This window comes from Gallus gallus, chromosome 2 (genome assembly GCF_016699485.2).
Source record: "Gallus gallus isolate bGalGal1 chromosome 2, bGalGal1.mat.broiler.GRCg7b, whole genome shotgun sequence".
In the NCBI taxonomy this organism is placed as follows: domain Eukaryota; kingdom Metazoa; phylum Chordata; class Aves; order Galliformes; family Phasianidae; genus Gallus; species Gallus gallus.
In genome coordinates this window covers 103,189,463-103,208,470 of record NC_052533.1, presented here as the reverse complement: position 1 = coordinate 103,208,470, position 19,008 = coordinate 103,189,463, and the positions used below count along the sequence as shown (strand labels likewise).

The following is a 19,008-nucleotide window of genomic DNA, read 5'->3' as shown; positions in this document are numbered from 1 at the left end:
GGAGATATCAGCTCATACCCTTTCACAGGCTTCTGCTTTGGTTACTTTAAGAAATAGGACACTGTTATACACTGTCATACAGACTTTGGTCTAATCCAGTATGGACTTTCTTATGTTAATCTGTCCCAGAAACACACAGTAAGACAGCAGGGATCCTCACAACACAATATGCAGGAGAAAGACTTTATTTTCCAGTCCCTGTGCTCTAGGGGTTAGATTAGAAACAGATTACAACTGAAGGAACTCTGAGCAGGCATAGACTGTGCCAGCTTGGGAGCTGGATGCGGGATAGTCGTTCTGCCCATTGTAATTATCCTGGCAGGACTGGGCTGACACGGCTAATAAATAAGAGATGTTTAAGCAAGCATTTCTTTACCACTAGCTTCATCTTCCTCTTCGCAGAGAAGCAAACTGGACTGAGCAGGCATGTCCTCAGTTGTTCTCAGCACTTAGTCCTCCACCCCAGGGGACTTTGCGCTGGAGTCCACAGAAACTCTTACAGATGCAGAGAGGAAAATATGACTTTCCACTGAAGACAACTCACTCAGTGCCTCCCCAGAAAGCCTTGGAAGACTTCCAGGCTAACCGGTAAGTCTCCCTGCTTTCTTACCACCCAGATGCTGCTGCCAGAAAGTTGTAAGAACAACCCAAGAGCAACCTTTAGCCTCACTGTGAGACAGGAAGGAGCCAGGACCAGGTCGGAGAGATGGTTCCAGAAGACGGGATTCAGAGAGGAGCTGTAGGATGCAGACAAGGATTTTAACTTTCTGACCCTTCCCTCAGCCGTGGATAGAGAGAAGCTTGGAGCAGCAACAAGCTCTTCCTTGTGAAGTGATTTGCAGCATGATGAGGGAAGGCTCCTCTCCATAAATAAGCCGCTGTTCTATCACAGATTAGACAGAGCTGAAGAGTATCTTCCTTGCATATTGCTCAGTCAGGCAGCATTTCAACAGAGCAGAAAAACATCCTCTTTTTTTTTTTTTTCTTCCCTTCATTCCCCTTCAAGAAGCAGCCTGAGTGTTTGAAAGTTCTGTGGTTTGGTTTGGAGTTCAGTCATCCCTACAGAGAACTTGTTCTGCCAATCTCTACATACATGTCAGCCTAAATGGCAACAGATGTACAGTACCTTAGATGTATAAAATTTTCATAAAATATAACAAACGCTGTTTTTCCACTTGGGATGAGTCATTAAACATATGCTCATGATACTGCTCTTTTCAGGGGGAGAACTGAAGTCCTGTGTTTGGCCTAGGCAGAGCCTGTACCCGTGGGGTTTCTCAACAGTGGGAGCAAGACCCCTCGCACCCCAATTCCCCTAAGGAACTCAGGAACTCCTGCACACAGAGAAGTCACACACTAAGTTCTTAGGCCTTCTCAGTAGGAGCAATGTCTTCTTTGGGGTGTGCAAACTAAGCTACTGCTGAGGGACAGAGGCCCCCACTACAGGTCTGATAAAACCCAACAGCACAAGAGAGAGAACATAGGGGACATCCTTTTAGAGGCCATCCTAGCACAGACACTCTCATTGAGCTTTCTGTGTTTCTGGAGACAGCAAGGGTGTGCCTGAGGCACGGCGCTGCTCTGAGCAGCCCCTGGGGAGCTGCAAAATTCCATGCAGCCCTCAGCGTGGGCAGTGGCCTCACAGACCCCATCGTTTTGACCCTTCCTTCTCCTGTGTGCAGTAATTAATTGAACATGCTCCGACATGATTTTTTTTACACAAGCTTGGAGATGGGCCTGATGTTCCCTCTGCAGCCAGCAAGCTTCCCCTCACATCAGCAGGCTTGGGAACAGGCTTTTCCTGCAGTGAATACACATCTTCCCTCCGGGTTTTTTTGCTCTCCAAACCTTCCTTCCAGGTGAGCTGCATGTACAAATAGGAGTTAATCCTTTGGCTGAAATATTATTTAAAGGCAGAAGTTACTAAATGTTGCTCTATTGAGGTTTAAGGAGGTTATATTTTAGCTCATCAGCAAAACCAGGGCTGAGCCTACAAAAACAGCAAACCGTGAATATAAACAGGAAAGTAATAGTTGAAGTTTGCCATGTGTTCCAATCCCTAACTTACAAGCTGTACAAATGTACCTACTTCTTACTATCAACAAGAACTCTAAATTGCAGCTCTCTTTTATATACTGGGAGCATTGGTCCAGCTCCAAGTGAGCTGTAGTAGCAGTACTGGTTATACTGTCTTCTGTCTTCCACGGGAGTATCCAGTCATATGTCTTTGTGGTCTAAGCTTTCATCTGTTCTTGGCATGATCTGAGTAAATGGTCACTGGGAAGTCAGCATGGGTTGGGGAAGAACCCAGAAGCTCATTAGCTTCTGGACAACAACAAGAGTTGCCATGTCCGTACTGTACATGCACAAAATAAGCTCAGGGGCTGGGAAGAGCCACTAATCTGGAAGATGAAGATCTGGGGGATGAAGACCTTCTTTCAGGAGTCCAGATGTTGGCCCAAGTGAGCCAGAGGCAGTGTTTAATGCACACCACCCAGGTCTTCTTGGAAGCTTCTATTAAAATGTACAGGACTGAAATGGTGCGGCAGAGTTAAAGAGACCACACCTAGAAGTATGTGATAGCTCTCCTGGCTGTGGGAAGTTCCACCTTGTCAAAAAAGAGGGCTGTGACGCAGCCAGTGAGGCCAGCATGGGGACCCAGGCAGCTCTAAGTCTACTATAACCTGTCTTTACTTCACCTCTTTCTTCACAAACTGCACAGGTTATTACTAAATCTCTGCTATGTACTGGTGATCCCGCTTTGACACAAAGACAGTATCTCCAACCATATAGCATCTTTATTCCAGAGTGTGAAGGACTATTATCCACTTTCCTTTATCAACTCCATCTCTTATTTTGTGCATTTTTGAATGCTGTAATCCAAGCTGTGCTTTATTATTAATGACCTCTTCTTATTTATTTCAGTTATTATGAGCACTTAGCACACACTCATCATCATAGATACAGCTTTTTTTTCATGAGGATTACATTGAGTAATTATCATTCCAAGTAAGAGAAAAAAACTGTCATGTTCTCCCATTGCCAGCAGCTTTTAATCTGACCAGACAGCAAGGAACACAGGATTTCACAGTTTAAACAGATGGAAAGGCCTGGGCAAAGAGGTGTATCTTACAGCTCCTTCTAAATGTGGCCAAGTTCACGCTGAAGCATATTTCTGTCAGGGGCGTATCCAGAGGTGTGAACCTGGAGTGCCCAGTGAGCATTTGGTTCCAGCTTCCAGCTAAGAATAGTTCATACAGCAGATTGGAGGTAGAGGGTCTTCTTTTAAATATCCTGGCCTTTGGCTGTAGTGACCACAACCTTGAATTTCACCTACCTGTCAACTGGGATGCTATGTGGAGAGCAAAGCACTGGCATGGTCTAGGGCTGGGGCAGCTCCTCAGCATGTTTTCAGGATTTAATGGAGACTGTCAAAAAAAAAAAGCAAAGGGAAGTAAGTAGTAGGGGGCAGGCCATTCTTCCAGGGATCCTCAGGAAGTGTCAGAGAGCTTACTTTTGCACAGTTAAGGGGAATATGCTCTTCTCTTTATTGTCTTAACTGGGAGCATAAAGCAAAAGTGGGGGAACAGAATCAAGGTCAGAGTTATGGAGATAGCAAGGGACATCCAAGTCTGGACTTAGACATGCAAGGAGGGACAGAAAGGATAGAGAGGCCTGCCAGTTTGAGTACAGGTGATGACCTCCGAAGAATGGTGCAGCAGTGACGTGACGTTGGGTGAAGTGGCAGACAGTTCCTCAACATACACAGCTTGGATAGAACCTTCTGTTGAATGTCAGCTGTTATTCAAGCTCCAGCTGTGGTCCAAAGGTTCAACCAGACCACTGCCAGCACAGCCATGACCAGGGCAAAATGGATTTCTGCTTTACTGGTTTGTAAAATCATGCATACACTCTAGTTAAGTGGTGTTTAATTAGGCCAGAGGAGGTAGCCTTGGGTCCAAGACTGAGACGTTTTAGTAGAAAATGCAAAATGAGGATAATGATGGACGTCTATGATGTCCCAAATCCTTCCTTTGAATGCTGTAAGCCAAACTTTGGCAGTAAGTACAGACCATTTGAATGAAGGAGAGGGATTTTATTGTCTTCTTTCAAGTATACTGGACACTGCTATGAGACAGAAAAAGGGGTCTTCTGTATAGTTCAGGAGTCACAGTAGTTTTTCACTGCATGGAAAGTATATGTGAGCTATTGCTGAAACCCAAATTTATAGAAGGTGAAAGCAGTTCAAAGGGTTATCCTGATGAAGGACAGATGTCACACGTATAACGTGACTGGATATAAGGTTATCAAGTGTGATATCATCCACATCTCTTGAATTTTGGTCCCCATTGGCCTGCTTCTTGCCATCTCAAACCTGTTCAAAGGCTTTCCAGCACTCCCTAAAACCTTCCCCAGTCCTACTGGAAAGGAGGCATCAATAGACTGGGAACTATGGGATTCATCATACAGATGAGAGCCACTGCAGTCTCTGAGCTCTCATGTGTGTAAGGCATGTCGCCCCCTGGTACCCTATGGACAGACGGTATCCAGAAGGAGGCAGAGCCAACTTTTCCTCACCAGCCATCAGCAGAAGTGATCAACAGTAGGCAAAGGCTCTGAACAGAAGCCCCTCTTCCGTAGATGCTCCTCTGTAGATGCTGAAATAATGACTCACACTCCTCCTGACATGATCCAGGCCAGTGAGGCCTGCTACGTGATTCCCACGTTCTATACAGGCAGTAGGACATATGGAGACAATACCACCCAATCCTTTCCAGTAGGGCATGTGGAGGCAACGTCATCCAATACTTCCCAGACCAGTTGGCCTCCTTCTAGTTTGAGATGACATTCAGGATTAGGAAAGAGAGACTGTGCTCAGGAGACTGGCAAAAATAGTGCACAGTTTGACTAGGAGATCACACATAAATACACGTAGGCTGTGCCCAGGCTGTCCCACAAGAGAAGAATTTGGCATGTGTTGAAGATGGGCCAACACACAGGTATTGGATGGTTTCCAGGCATTATTGTTTCTGTAAGCAACACCAACAGAAAGATATTGGATCCCCAGCAGTTGTCATGCAAAATCATTCTCAATCCATTTCATCCTCATGAGTACTGTTGCCCTCCACCTCACCTTCCCAAGAGACAGCGCTAGGAGGGTCATGACTAACCGGGAAGAGTTTTAACTAAGCTGATTTTAAGAAAGGAGGAGTGTCAGATCGACATATTCATGCTGAAACAGTTTTTTATCAGTGCTGTTTAGGGCACTGAATGTTACGTGCATATGATCAAGAACTCCATAAACACTTCAGAAACAGCAAACACCGCAAGGGAGGAAGGACTCAGTGTGGGGGGTAGGCAGAGGGAACAGAAAAAGAGGTGGCTGGGCCGGTTTGGGAGTTCCTGCTAGTCTGTGCCCACATCAGTCTAAATTCAAACCAGGCGCAGGGAGCCCGGCTCTCCGTGAGAGCTGTTGTCCAAGCTGCTGCACAGAGGGGAAACCTGAGCTGGAGCAGGGTCTGGTCTGAGCTCTTTGAAGTGATTTCTTTCAGTAAGGAAATCATTTCCTTTGTCTGTACATGTTCAGGAAAATGGTCTCATCGGAGACTGGTTCTCAGGACATTTGGATAATAATTGTTTTGTCCAGAAAAGTGTCGTGACTGGAAATGAAAAATAATATATATATTTTTACATATATGCAGCAGAAAAAGTGCTTGTGAGTATATATTACATCCATATGCAAAGGGAAAGGAACTGGGGATCAGTTAAAACAACAACAGAGACCTAACTCTGCTCTCAGCTGTGCCTTGCAGAGAGTAGTGAGACGCGCCCTGACCAAAGGAGCAGCAGGGCCAAAGCGGGCAGCTGCCTCCCTGGTAGAAACTCACTGCTTTGTTCAGAGCAGTATCACCACAGATTTTAAAATGCTGCGTACATTTGTGATACTTCTTCACTAGAAGGGGATCCAAAACAGGCAGCAGAGACAAATATATGACATGCGTTCATGTCTTTTTCAATGAGACGGTAAGGAGAAGGGAAACCTTGCAATATACATGGAGGCAGCAGATGCTGCCTGGGCTCGGGTTTCTCTTCTTTCCAGCTGTTTGTTTCAACAAGTGTTTATGTTCCCAGCCAGTGAGGGCTGGGAGACTCCTCTCCTTCCACCATCCCTGCTGCCTGGTCCCCTTCATATTCAGGGACAAGAAGCAATCCCTTGCCATGGCCACGTCTTTGCTGCTGATACCATCTTTCCACTTCAAGCACAACCTTCATCACCACCATGTGCGTAACTTCTCCTGAAGTCAATGTGAGTGTTATGTCTGCAGGATTAGCTGTGTCCCTGGGTGATTCCTAATATTTTCTTTCCTCACATTCTTCTCCTTGGAAGATTTAACAGTCACAGAGCTCAAGTGTCCAAGAGACCGTTCCCCTTCCAGAGCAGCATCTTTCCCTCCAGTACTCTTGCCAGCATGCTGTCCAGTCCAATTTCAAGTGAGTCAAATGTTGGTGTTTCCATAGCTTGCCTGGAAGACAGTTCCACTGCTCAAGCAGTCCAAGCCATTAGGAACATTTTCCTGATATTCAGCCTAAATATTCTCTTTCTCAATTTCATCCCATTGCTCCAGGGATTCATGTTACAGGAGATGGGCTCATAGCAGAATCTCTTACCGTGCTTTCCCCTAGGCAAATTCACTTAGTACTTTAGAAGAGGAAAGAAGGAGGGAAGGAAGGAAAGAAGGAAGATAATAAGAGGAAGGAAAGAAGGCTCAACCCCATTGAATCATCCTGGAAAAACATTTCTAGAGCTCTCATTTCATTAAAAAAAAAAACAAATTCCTCAAACGTTCTTGTTTGATACATTGGCACAGGAAGTCCACTATTTATGTACAAAACAGGCATATAATTTGTAGCAATAATAGAAGCTTCATCCTTCCCTGCTAAAATTCTGTAACCGTATTTTAGAGAGACTGCATCTACTGCTATTCATTTTTTGTACCTTGTGCAACCTTAAACCTCAACTGATAGTGCTGAGCTAAACACAAACTGGTGACAACTGTGGTGGTAATTTTGGTTCCTATTCAGCGAAGCAGAGAGGCACACACCTAACTTGAAAACTGGTCTTTGCAGAATCAAGCTTTTGTGCTTTGAACACTTGTCAAATTTGAAATGAGCGAAAATACCAACCCATTTGGTGCGGGTCACTAAACAGCACCGCAGAAATGGGGATTTTATTCTCTGTGGTCCCCCTCCACCTTGTGCTAAATAACTACATTGATTACAAGCACCCAGGAAATACCATTTCATGCACGGGTTAAATAATGGAAAAATTGAAATCAGCTGCCTCCTACCCTAATCTCTCTGAAAAAGTCCTTTGGAGTATGACTCCTAACTTGAATGTTTTAGTTTTCAATTGACTGGCTCACTGGTATTTAAAAGTGTCAGTCTTGTACTCAAAGAGTAAAACAGTTACTCACTAGTTAATCAAAATCTGAAGGGGTTATACCTCTTAAATGAATTATAGAGATGGCAAACTTGACTGCCTGCAGACTTTTCTGCAGTTACTAGAACTGTATTTCCTCCTTTCCTAGTTCTTTTGCATTTGGAGAATAAATTGCGAGTAACTGATCAGATTATTTCTTCCCTTTAGGGAAACACGTATGATAGTGGTTCAGACATCTTTTCCCTCAGATGTTACCAGCACTATCTAATGGTGGAAACAGGTTTCTTCAGGCCCCGTGCCCAGACCTGCTGGTTCCTTAGCAATTTTTGCAGGAAGATGGGATGCCAAAGCTGCTGGGTACAGGAGACATTTGTAAGTCTCTCCTTCAGCCCCAGACTCTGTATCTCCCGTCTGGACTGAAATCTCACTCCCAGCAGTTCTTCCTTTTGGGGAAATCCTTTCTGTATAGCTGACAGAAACACGGCTGGATGTATGCACATCAGCGTGTCTCAAAACTGTTACACGTTTATCATTTTATGTAGAAGAAAACTGATAACGGGCACTGGCTCAAAGGATCACCAAATTAATTACCACTTATACCTCTTACTGCTAATAAATGCAAAATCCTGGCCTAAGCAGGGAGCATTAGATAGCTGTGCTGTTTGAAAACAGGAAGGCACAAAGATTGAACCCTTCAGGCTGCAGTACTGCTCTGATCTGTGATCATGGAGCAGCACCTGTGCCCTGTTGGCTGAGGTCAGTGGCCTCCTTCTGATCCCAAACCCCTGCCGAGCCCCACTGCCTCCAGGAGAGAGGCGTGAGGACAGAATTCAGACTGAATCAGAGGAGTTATTATAAATATTATCATTTTTATTATTGCTATTGTTTTAATCCCAGTTTTTAAAATGCCTACCTGATGAATAAAGCTGCTCTTAGTGCCATTGGGTCTCCAAATGCTTCTCAAAAATGGCATCATTATCCTTGTTTTACTGGGGCTCTGAGATTTTCTGTATAAAATTAGGTGCTTGTGCACCATTCGGGAGGCGGGTGCTTGGGGATAGAGTTCGTTGTTTCGATGTTGTGTTTTCCACGTGTGTCCATCAGTTGTGTCCTCTTTGAGGAGGCCTGACCTCCAGATGTCCAAAGCTTTTGACAAAAGTCCAGTGTCTTTTCTTTCTTTTTTAATTTTTTTCTTCCTGCCCAGGCAAATTTTCCAGTTGGAAACTGATGCCATGACCAGGGAAAGCCAAACATATGGAAGTTTCACGTTTTGCAGACAGGAAGCCCTCAGGGGACCAGAGGTCATCTACCAGGCTGGGGCTAACGCAGGGGTTACAATCCACATTTCCTGACCTCTGAGGGAGCGCTAAGCCCCCTTGTCCTTCCATATGCGCATTATATTTCCTCTCCTCTTTCCATTGCTTTCAAGGGGACCTAAAGCCCTCTGGACACGGTTTTGGCAGTGTGTATTCAGCTGGCTGGCCAGCCAGGCCTCAGGAGCCTCAGGCGCTGCTTTAGTAGAAATATGTAGTAATAATAATGCTGCTGCCTGTGCCGCGCATGTTAATTTTGTCACCACCCTGCTTTGTCAGCTGCCTGCAGCTCTTGGCTACCCCAGCACACGTACCCTTGCTGGCCTCCCTGTCTGCCAGCGGATGTTTGCTGAGTCCAGGTGCCTGTGTGGCCTCGTCCTCCTCTTGCATGTCAGCACATTGCAGAGCGGTGAGCGCAGGCTGGGCTGGGAACACCAGCATGCTGTTGTGCTAGTTTCCATCTGTCCCCAGTGGCTGGATGTGTGTGCAGGCCAGTGTGGGGTGCTGCTGTGCTCAGGAGATGCCCTGGGCTGTTTGGGTTTATTTGAACAGACTTCCTTCCTACCCTCCACCCCTCTTCTGACCCACAGGCAAACACCGGTCTTCTGTGTTTGGCAGCAGAGCACTGCTGCTGGGCCTGGCCTTGTTTTTATAGGGTCTCACATAGGTAGTTGACCTGTCTCTCAGGTAGTCTGGATTCCTAGTGGATGCTGTGGGCCACATCCAGGGAGGGTAAAGTCTCCTTGGAAATGCAACGTGCCACCAGTACGCACATGGCAGAGGGGCATGGGAGGAAGATGGGCTGCCCCCCTGTGTGCACATCAGGGCTGCCTGTTTTGTTGTGACAATAAAGGTGTCCCTCCTATGCGGCTCTGCATAACCAGAGGCTGTTCCACCCGAGGGATGGGACATCTCCTTTGTGTTGACTGATCTCCCCTATTCTTTCATCTGGGGCTTTGCATTTCTCATACAGTGTTTCTTTGGAGGTTAAGCTTACAGTGAAAGGACCTGTGGCTAATTTCAGGTACGCTACGGTAGCCCCAAGGGATTTCTTTCTGTTCTTTGTATAATCTCCACTTAGAGCTGTACAAAAAGGTGCCCAACAGGAAAGGGTGACCACATGTATGTTTGCGTGCATTTGCGTTTCTGATGTTCCACAAAAAATGCCAAGAGATGAAATCTATTTTTCAATTTCTTCTCTTTCTTTGGACTGATTTATTAATAATTTGTGTTCCATTACCAAAAAAATGGGCTTTTATGTGAATTGTACTGTGCCCTGAAATTGTTTTAGTGGCAGATCATAATTTACTATTGGGGTTTCAGGAGTCAGTGCAGAGCACAATGCCATCTCCATATTCATATTTCAGATCTGTCAGAGCACCCGGATTGCTCATGTAATCAGATGGATTTCCATTCAAGTCCTTGAGAGACAAGAAAACTGGCCATCACAGAGAGATCCTTGGCAATTAAAATGAATAAGAGCTGCCACTCTCAGTGGATGTCTTCTGGGTTACCATGGGGGACAGAGATTGGTATGAGGTTTAATCAGGCACTAACAGCACCTTGCTGGGAACTTCATGGCTGATAAAGGCAGCAGCATCAGACCAAGTCGCTCCTCTCTTTTTAAAGGGAAAGCAGCCCTTTCCTTTTCCTTTTTTCTTCTTTTTTTTCTTTTCCTTTTTTTTTTTTTTTTAATATAACAAATCCCATGAAGTTTTGCAGTGTTTGATAGCAGAGAAGAGTTACAAGGTTTGGGGGTTACTTCTCTTCTTCACAAATGAATCTCCCCTCTGTCCATTAAAATAAAGTGGAATCTGCACACTGGATGCTCATCACATTAAGCCAGCCTTTGCTGGGTAGTTTTTTAATTGCTTATATTTTGCTTGCACTGTGGCTACCAATGTGATATTTTGTTGTTTTTTTTTTAATTAATATTGCTGTGACTTTTTGTCTATTGAAGGGGGACAGATTGGCAGCCCAGAGCTGGAAATCCTTTACTTATCCCCAGAACAATTACAATGCAGACAGCAGCAATGAAAGCTTCCCCAGTCCGCCTGGAAGGCCCGGAACAAGGATGAAGGCAAGCCTTCATGGGCTTGCTGCTAGACTGCTATTAAAGATACCAATTAGTGCCAAATTGCATTTTGTGATGGAGGAGGCACCGTTCCACCAGGGCAGGACTGTGACTACAACACCTTTACTACTCATCTGACTGAAGCTTTTGGTCCTTAATGACACAGCCTGGATTGCTATCTACAGTCTTTCTGGTCTGACTCAGTACAGCACTGAATCTTTGGGAAACTCCATGCTGTGCCATGCCATGCTGTGCCGGGCTGTGCCACACCATGCCATGCCATGCTATGCCAAGGAGAGTCCTGCAAATCAAGAACTGCATGGGAGTGAAGTTGCTGTCACCAAACCAACCCTCAGAGCCACTCTCCGTGCTGTCGCTGTCCCTTTGTCTAACAAAGTCGGCAGGAAAAGGAATAAAAAATAACAGAAATCCTCTATTGTTGTGTTCTGTCCTTAGGTATTTGCACCCTGAATTCCTGTGTGCCACCAAAGGCATTACTACACCAGGCAAAAGAAATACCAAGATTTCTTCTGAGGCTGAAGAGCCAGAGCTTTTTCATTTTTTTCTGCAGTTCCTACAAGTTCCACATTTCCAGTTCTACGGAGCGAAGTGGGTAATTGAATGGGCTGCTTAAGGTACAGTGTGTGGTGCTCAGAGCACGCCTGCATGCTTGGGTTTTCCTTCAAGAAGACTTGATGGTGACTGTACTGCATCTTAACTGTCAAGCTATTTTTTCCTTGCTAGGTTTCATTTGTGTTTTTCTTCACCTTTTGGAGACCCCTTACCTCTCCCCTCTTAAATCTGCGCTCACCACAGAGCAGACATAATCCCAGATTTTCAGTAAATCAACACTATATGCTCCCTACTGACTAAGAGAATTTGATACTGACAGATTGTTAGACCTAAAAGAAAAATACTGCCATAGTTTCTCTAACATGCCTTGCCTGGAACACAGAGCAAGGACGGATGTGTGACATCCATTATGAATGTAACAATACAGGTAGCCTACCATAATACAATTATTTTAAATTTATATTTCATGATGGAGAGCATGGGTGCAGCCATGAATCACTGTCCTCATCTTTTAGCTCAGTAAAACTACACTGTCCATAATTCTGCAGCCGTACAATTAACTCTTCTCATCAGCAGCACTGCAGATTTTATTCTTGCGCAAAGCCATTGTTTAATCTACACATGTAGAGAAGTCACCCTGTAGAATAGCAACATTTTGCATTTATATGACACTCAACATCTGAGCATCGCTACGTGCTGGCCAGATGTGTAATTAATGTTGCCTTTCAACCTCTCTGTTTGGTGGGTAAATTCTAGACAGGGAACGAAGTTATATTCAACCCTGGAATGTGATGCTGAGCATCAGCAATGTGTGTATGCCATGTAATTCTCCTGTGTACTCAGTGAAGGGATTAAATGCATTCCCCCTCCTCACCCTCAATATTCCTAGATCCCTTAAAGGGCTACTACTGCCTACATAATCTTCATCCCTGAACTAAAATCCTTCGGATCCTCTGGGGCCCTTATTAACTGAACATTTGTTATGCTCTGCCTTTAAACAGTTTTCAGTCTCCTTACTGTTTTGCAAAGACCATGTCATGATTTCTGAGCAAATCCTTCCCTTTTGTTTGCCCTTTATTTGCCCAGATGGATTGAGGTAGCGGTAAGATCTCCATACAGTGAACTGCATAAAGATACCATATGCAAACAGAGCTGTTTGTGTCTGATGAACTTCATCCTGCACAGATGCACCTCAGGGCAACCCTGTCCAGCCTGGCCCCGTCTAAGGAGCAAAGGTACCAGCCTGACAAACCTTGGCTGTTCCCAAAATCCTTGAAGCAGCATTTCAGTCCCTGAGTGGATTCTTTTGCCTTCACAGTGCAAGGACCTTCATAATGTTGTTTACTCACTCTCAAGATTTCCTCCAGGAGTAAGCATGTTTTGGGGGTGACAGAGAGGAATAGATGGTTAGAGGCTTTCCTATGGGTAAGTTCATATCTGCACAGAAGGGAGATAAGTAATGAAACATCAAAGAAACAACATGATAAAACACTGTCATAAGAAAGAAATCAAATTCTCCTTTCCCCCATTCCCCTTTGAGCCACAAAAAGAACTGGCACAGAAATCCAGACATGATCCCTTTCCCTGTCTGGAGGAAGATGGCTTTGCCTGCCAACCCAACGTGTGAGGGAGGCTGTGACACTAGCATTGTCCAGAGGAGAGGAAGACCCTACCCTGACACAGACTCAATACCTGAACTGAAGTGATCCATTGGTTCTCCCAGAAGAGACAAAAACTAATGTGGTTGGTGTAAGCCAATCTCCAGATCTTATTGCAGATCTGGCTGTAATACAACCCAGACTCAACCAGCCTGGAGAAGATCTGTTCTTTTCCAAATATCACCAGAATTCTGCTTCCTAACACTAAGATTTATTGCTGAAAAAAAAAGAAAAGAAAAAAAATTAGAAGAGACTAATCAAAGAGCCGTATTTCAAAAGAGAACACAAGAATGCTGAAATTTAAGGCAAATATTTTATCTGTCCAATTGGTTAGAGATTACACGGACAAATTTATAGGCATTAGATTGGACACCAGAGAGCTTCCATATTGTTCTGTAAATGAATGTGTTGCAGAAGTAGTAATATTAAATGCAACAGAGGCAAAGTTGTGTTAAAAAAACACATGTTCTATATCCTATGCTGTGATCAGCTGGGAAGACAGGCAAATTACAGCTGAAAAGATGAAGGATTTTCCACATTTGGGTAAGATTCACTTCAATTTTACACATGAGCCAGTGATGGCCCTCTTAGCAGCACAGTGCCACAGGACAATGTTTTAAAGCATCACTTAAGATGACTCAGGGCACTGGCCTAGGATGAAGGAATGGCACCTACAGATGTCCAAGAACCAGTGTGTAGAGCACTTGTAGCCTTCCTACAAGGGATTCTGTCCAAATACTAACGAGACCCAACCTCACTTAGCTGATAAGATTTGACAAGGCCACCTCAGACTGAGATGCCATGGCTACAGGCAGCAGTGTGTGTAGTATTGCTTACCACGCTTAGATAGTAGAGACAGGCTGCAAATGACAATGTGAGAGAGAAGAGAACCTAAAAGAGTCAAGGTTGTGAAGGAGAGAAGAGGTAGAACTAAAAAGTGTTTCTGGAATGGGGGTTATGTGTTGGTGCAGGGGCTAAAAACATTCCTCAGCTCCTCTAATTTGACTACTTTGAAAAGACTGAATGAATTTCAGAGCAGAAACAATGTTCCTATAACCATTGCTTCCAGGATAGATTTACAGCATTAACCCACTGGGACAGATTCAGTGTTGGAGTGATTGAACGTAACCCTACTGAAGTTAATGGACTTGTGCATGTTTTATCAAAGATGAATATATACTATATAGGGAAGGAAAGTGGGATTTAACCTGCAAATTACCTGTTCTAGAGATTAACAACAAAATGTATGATGAAAAGACAAGCAAGAATTTGGGGTTGTATTTTATTTATTTATTTATTTATTTATTTTGAAGTACATAATTCTAAACTCATCCAGATTGCCTACTTTCCCTGTGTTCCTAATCACCCCAAACCTTCCCCAGTAGCTAACACTGCGAAGAGTTGTATTCAGTAATCATATTATTGTAACAACTGGAGATCTTAAGAAGATCTTGCTACAGTCTGTGCTCTATAAACACAAAATCATGCCTAATCCCTTGTGTTTGGAAGCAGGATCTGGGGGGTATCTAGAATCATAGAATAAGAAGAACCTCTTCCACTTATTTTTCTGTGGACATGGTGGTCAATTATTTCTGCAGAAGTTCACAGTTGGAGTCAAGATTTCACACAGTGGGAAAGATGTCCAAGGGGCAATAACTAGGACACATACCTAGCTACAGAACAGTCAATTTTAGGGAGACTTAAATAATTGCACCTCAACTAACAAAATATCAGATTAAAATGATGAACAGAGAAAATGAGGGGAACAGGACAAATGAGGGGACTGTCTACTGTATCTTCGTTGATGTTGATAGGGTAATAAATCAACAGGAGACAAGATTGATAGAGGAATAAATAATTACTGCTTGTATATTAAGTCTTACATTCTGCTCTGTAAGTATGTAAGTACTATAAGTGACTTAGATGAAAGTAGCTGTCATTAAATTATATTATATTATTAAGCCTGTACTAGTTAATACTACCAATGTCGTTGATTAGTAATTTGGAAGTATTATCTGAAGCACCTTGGTTTTTGAATGATGTGGCTGGATAGTGTAGCACCAGCAGGTGCCCCAGGAATTTTTCTCTTGGAGGAACATTTTGTAAAATGATCGTGGGCTCTGCTTGCTAAGACACAAGGTGATGATGGTCATATACTCACTCCATGGTGGAATGAGTTTATATCTCCACTTGCAATACAAACTTATTCTCAGAGCTTATATGGAAAGTTAAAAACAGGAATTAAATAAATTAGTTTTAAATCCTACCTTAACAAAAGCATCAGACCAACTGCAAGGTCTTCCCCACAAAAGTCTCTTACACCACTGTCAGTAGGTGGGTTTTCAGGCTGATGTCAGCTGGATTGCACTCTGTGTAGGTAAGTATAAGTAGGTAGGTCTATGCAACACTTCCCCCTCACCCTTTCCTCCTTCTCCTCTTCCAAGGTGGCATTTCAGAGGCATGCCAAGAAAGGGCAACCCCAGAGGGACTGTCAAAAAACAGCACAACCCAGAGCAGCCCCGAGGCTGTTCTGAATTGCACCAGGGGTTAAGCCTGCCTCCAGCCAGCCTCAGGATTTGGGGTGTACATACATTGTGGCACAGCCCACTATCTCCCCACTCCTGGGGAAACTGGCTGGTATTCAAGGGCATCTGAGAGTGAATTGCACAGAACTACTCTGGATTCAGAGTGGTGTAGTGGGGAGCAAAGACTAGTCCTTTAGCACTGCTTTGCCCAGAAGAAGATAATAAAATCACAGAATATCCCCAGTTTGAAGGGGTTCATAATGATCATTGAGTCCAACTCCTTGCTCCCCACAGGACCATCCAAAAGTCAAACCACATGCTCTGAATCTCAGCCACCAAAACTGTGTCAGAAGAGCCACATTTTTTTTTTATGCAGGTATGGCCTGAACTCAAATCTGCACTGTGCGGAACTAATTGTCTGTTTAAAGTATTCACCATGTCAGCCCATGCTAAATGCCCAGGACAAGTACAACAGGGAAAAGCAGTGCATTTTCAAATGGACATTTACTGTTGTAGGATGTATCCTTTTCTGTCCAGGTCTGGGAAGCCTCTAACACTGGTTAATTATCTCCAAGATGAAGGGCTTAATTGGGAATGTCACAAGCTAAACTTTCTTCTCTTTGAAGAGCTGTCTACCTCACATGGTTCTGAGAGAAATGCTAGACAGCAAATTCAGTTCAGTTTTCATTGTTTCTTTCCTGTTCCATAAAAATGCAACCATGCAGGGAAACACTATTGAATATGTCCTCTGTGCTTCCAACCACATACCCACTGCTTTTGTGATGACACCCAGACACAAGAGAGAGAATGATGATGAAGGTCAAACGTGGAGAGGGAAAACTCTAAACAATAATGAATGATTTATGGCATAGGAGAATCTTATCTGGGTCACACTTTTGAAGGGTCCCATTTCTCAACTCTTCTAATTCTTGAATTAATTAACTTCTCACACCCATTACTTTGTTTCTGTTTTCCAGTGTAGCTCAGGACGCCCAGGTGACAGGTTGAGTGATGCACTTTGGAGCAGCGATTCTTCTTGCACTTTGTGAAAGAGCTTTTGCCAGTCAGCCTTGTCTGCAGTGACAGGAGACAGAGACACTCCTTGCTGGTTCTTTCTCAGCCTTCCTCTTGCTCTGTATATCCAGACCTCTTCCACATCTTACTCTATGGTCACTGCCCAGACTTCACTTGTGTGGTCAACAGAGCTGGAAATCTTCCTTTCAAGCGTGCTCATCTGAAACAGATTTAAAGTATTTGAACACCCTCCAGGTACGTGTGATTGCACAGGGCAACTGACTCTTTCCAAAGAAGAAACTCCTAGAACACATTCTTATTATCTATGATGTTCCCATTGCTTGCATGGACCTCATCCATCTTCTTGCACTGACTCTCTGATTCTGCCACTTAAAGAGCAGTACAAGGTCAGAGCTTGACAGAGGATCTTGACAGTTATCTTCTTACAGTCTGACCATCTATGGTTTGTCCACAGATCCTTCAAAATACCCCCTGAAGATCATCTTAATTGTGTCTTCTGCATGGGCAGCCACTGAACTCTTTGAGGACTTCACGGTGAAGAGTGTAATCTCAAGTTCAGGAAGTTGCCTAACAGAGTCCCTTGGCTTGATGAGAAAAGAGAAAACAAAAATAATAATGAGTCATTAAAGGCAATCAAAAATTAATTCTGCAATAAATATATATGCAATCTGTCCCCTGTACTCCTGTGTGTTTACTTATATTTATAAGATTTGCTTTATGAATGATTTGCCATTAATGGAGAAAAGAGAGATTAAGAAACAAAAGCTGTAGCTTCAATCCATCATTAGGGAATTAATCAATTGGCTGCCTGCGCAGACAGCTATTTAGATCTGTGGCCTGAACAGCTTAATTGGGGGAAACATGTTAAAAGGACTAGAATGGTGTTCAAAGTAGCATAAATTAGGCCATTTTGGACCCATCATATGGCCTAATTTAGCAGCTTCTATACCTCAGAGTTTGGCAAGCGATCACACTTCTTGAGCTTCTTTGCAGTTTCCTGCCCTGATGTGGCTGTAAAGTATATTAGCATCTAAAAATGAGTGACTATAAACACTGCAGCTAGTCAATAAAAAGAAAGGGGAAGAAGCCTTCTATCCTGCGTTGTGGAACACTGCCTGTCTCTATCTGGGCATGCTTCTCTCTCTGCCCAGATGTAGATGCTTCTAGCCGTTGCTACAAGTAAGGGTAGATGAAGCAGTCTCAAGATCTCTTTCACCATGGTTCTCAGCTTCCCTGTAGGGTTGATGGAGCTGGGATGTTTTTTGCACTCCTACTCTCACCAGTGGTATGTGACTGGTTCCTCAGTTCCCGAAAAAAAAAATACACCTTGGGGTTTCCTAGTTTTAATGCCAATTTGTAAATTGTCTTGGTCTCTGAGCCACACTTTGCCACACTTTGTAAAGGTGGGAAAATCTGTCTGAAACAAAGGTTGTGGGTTAAGAACTGTTGCCTTTTAGTAGAAATGAGTTAAAATTCATAAACACAGCTGTTACAGAAGTTCAGCATTTTCTGGGATCTGAATCTCAAACGGGCTTTGAATTCAGCAAGAAGTCCATTTATAATGGGTCCAACCAATCCCCACCAACATCCCAGCATATTAGAAGGGCTTGAAATCTGGGGCTGATTCCAGTGGTGAATTTCTCAGTCCCAGCACACTGCTGCCTCCAGTGCAGTCAATGCTTATGTGTTGTGTTGTTCACATGATTGGGGCTGCATAGTCCCTAGGACTTGAAGAGTTACTTGTGGCTACCTCACACAGCGCTGAAGCAATGCTGCCTGGGGACTTCGAAACAACATCACTGAGCTTTAGGGTTCTACATGTTTCAGCATCTTTGCTAGGCAGCACCCTGACAGCATAGCTAAAACTAACTAACCTTATACATATATTGTACATGACGTTTGTTTTGGAGCAAACTTGTTGTCCTGCATTCCAAGCCTCTGGAGGCATCATGCCATCTTCTTTATTCATCAGAAGTATGCCCAAATCCCAGTGTTGGCTAATTTGCAGCTCATCCAAATGCTCTCTGCCTCAAAAGGAAAAGGCAGAATGCTCTATCCAGAAGCAGTTCCAGACCCGTTTGTTGTCAGCCAAGCAGGTTTCAAATATGCTTGCTGACAGCATCACTGATATCTGTATGTGCCTTTGAGCTCCAGTAGAGGCTGAGTGTTACTTGTGTAATTCTTGGCCTGTTTCCTTTCCTCTGAGGACAGAACAACTCAGTCTCTGGGTTTCAAGGAGTCAAAATGATTGCATTATCAATCCCATATTGAGTCCAGTTCTGGGGCCCCAACACAAGAAGGATGTCAAGCTACTGGAGTGGGTTCAGAGAAGGTCCACAAAGATAATGAGAGGGCTGGAGCACCTTCCTGATGGGGACACACTGAGGGT

The 19,008-nt window shown here is 43.9% G+C and overlaps 1 long non-coding RNA gene across 2 annotated transcripts; it reads left to right on the top strand.

Moving 5' to 3' along the window:
• The first annotated feature begins 398 nt into the window (after positions 1-398).
• On the top strand, positions 399-17,290 carry LOC121109886. Of its 2 annotated transcripts, XR_005857702.2 has the most exons (6): positions 399-588; positions 11,285-11,463; positions 12,488-12,636; positions 12,720-12,826; positions 16,562-16,853; positions 17,074-17,290. It is a non-coding gene; the product is annotated as an uncharacterized LOC121109886 (long non-coding RNA). The 2 variants fall into 2 exon arrangements; XR_005857703.2 differs by having other exon boundaries at positions 12,720-17,290.
• Positions 17,291-19,008: the final 1,718 nt, after the last annotated feature.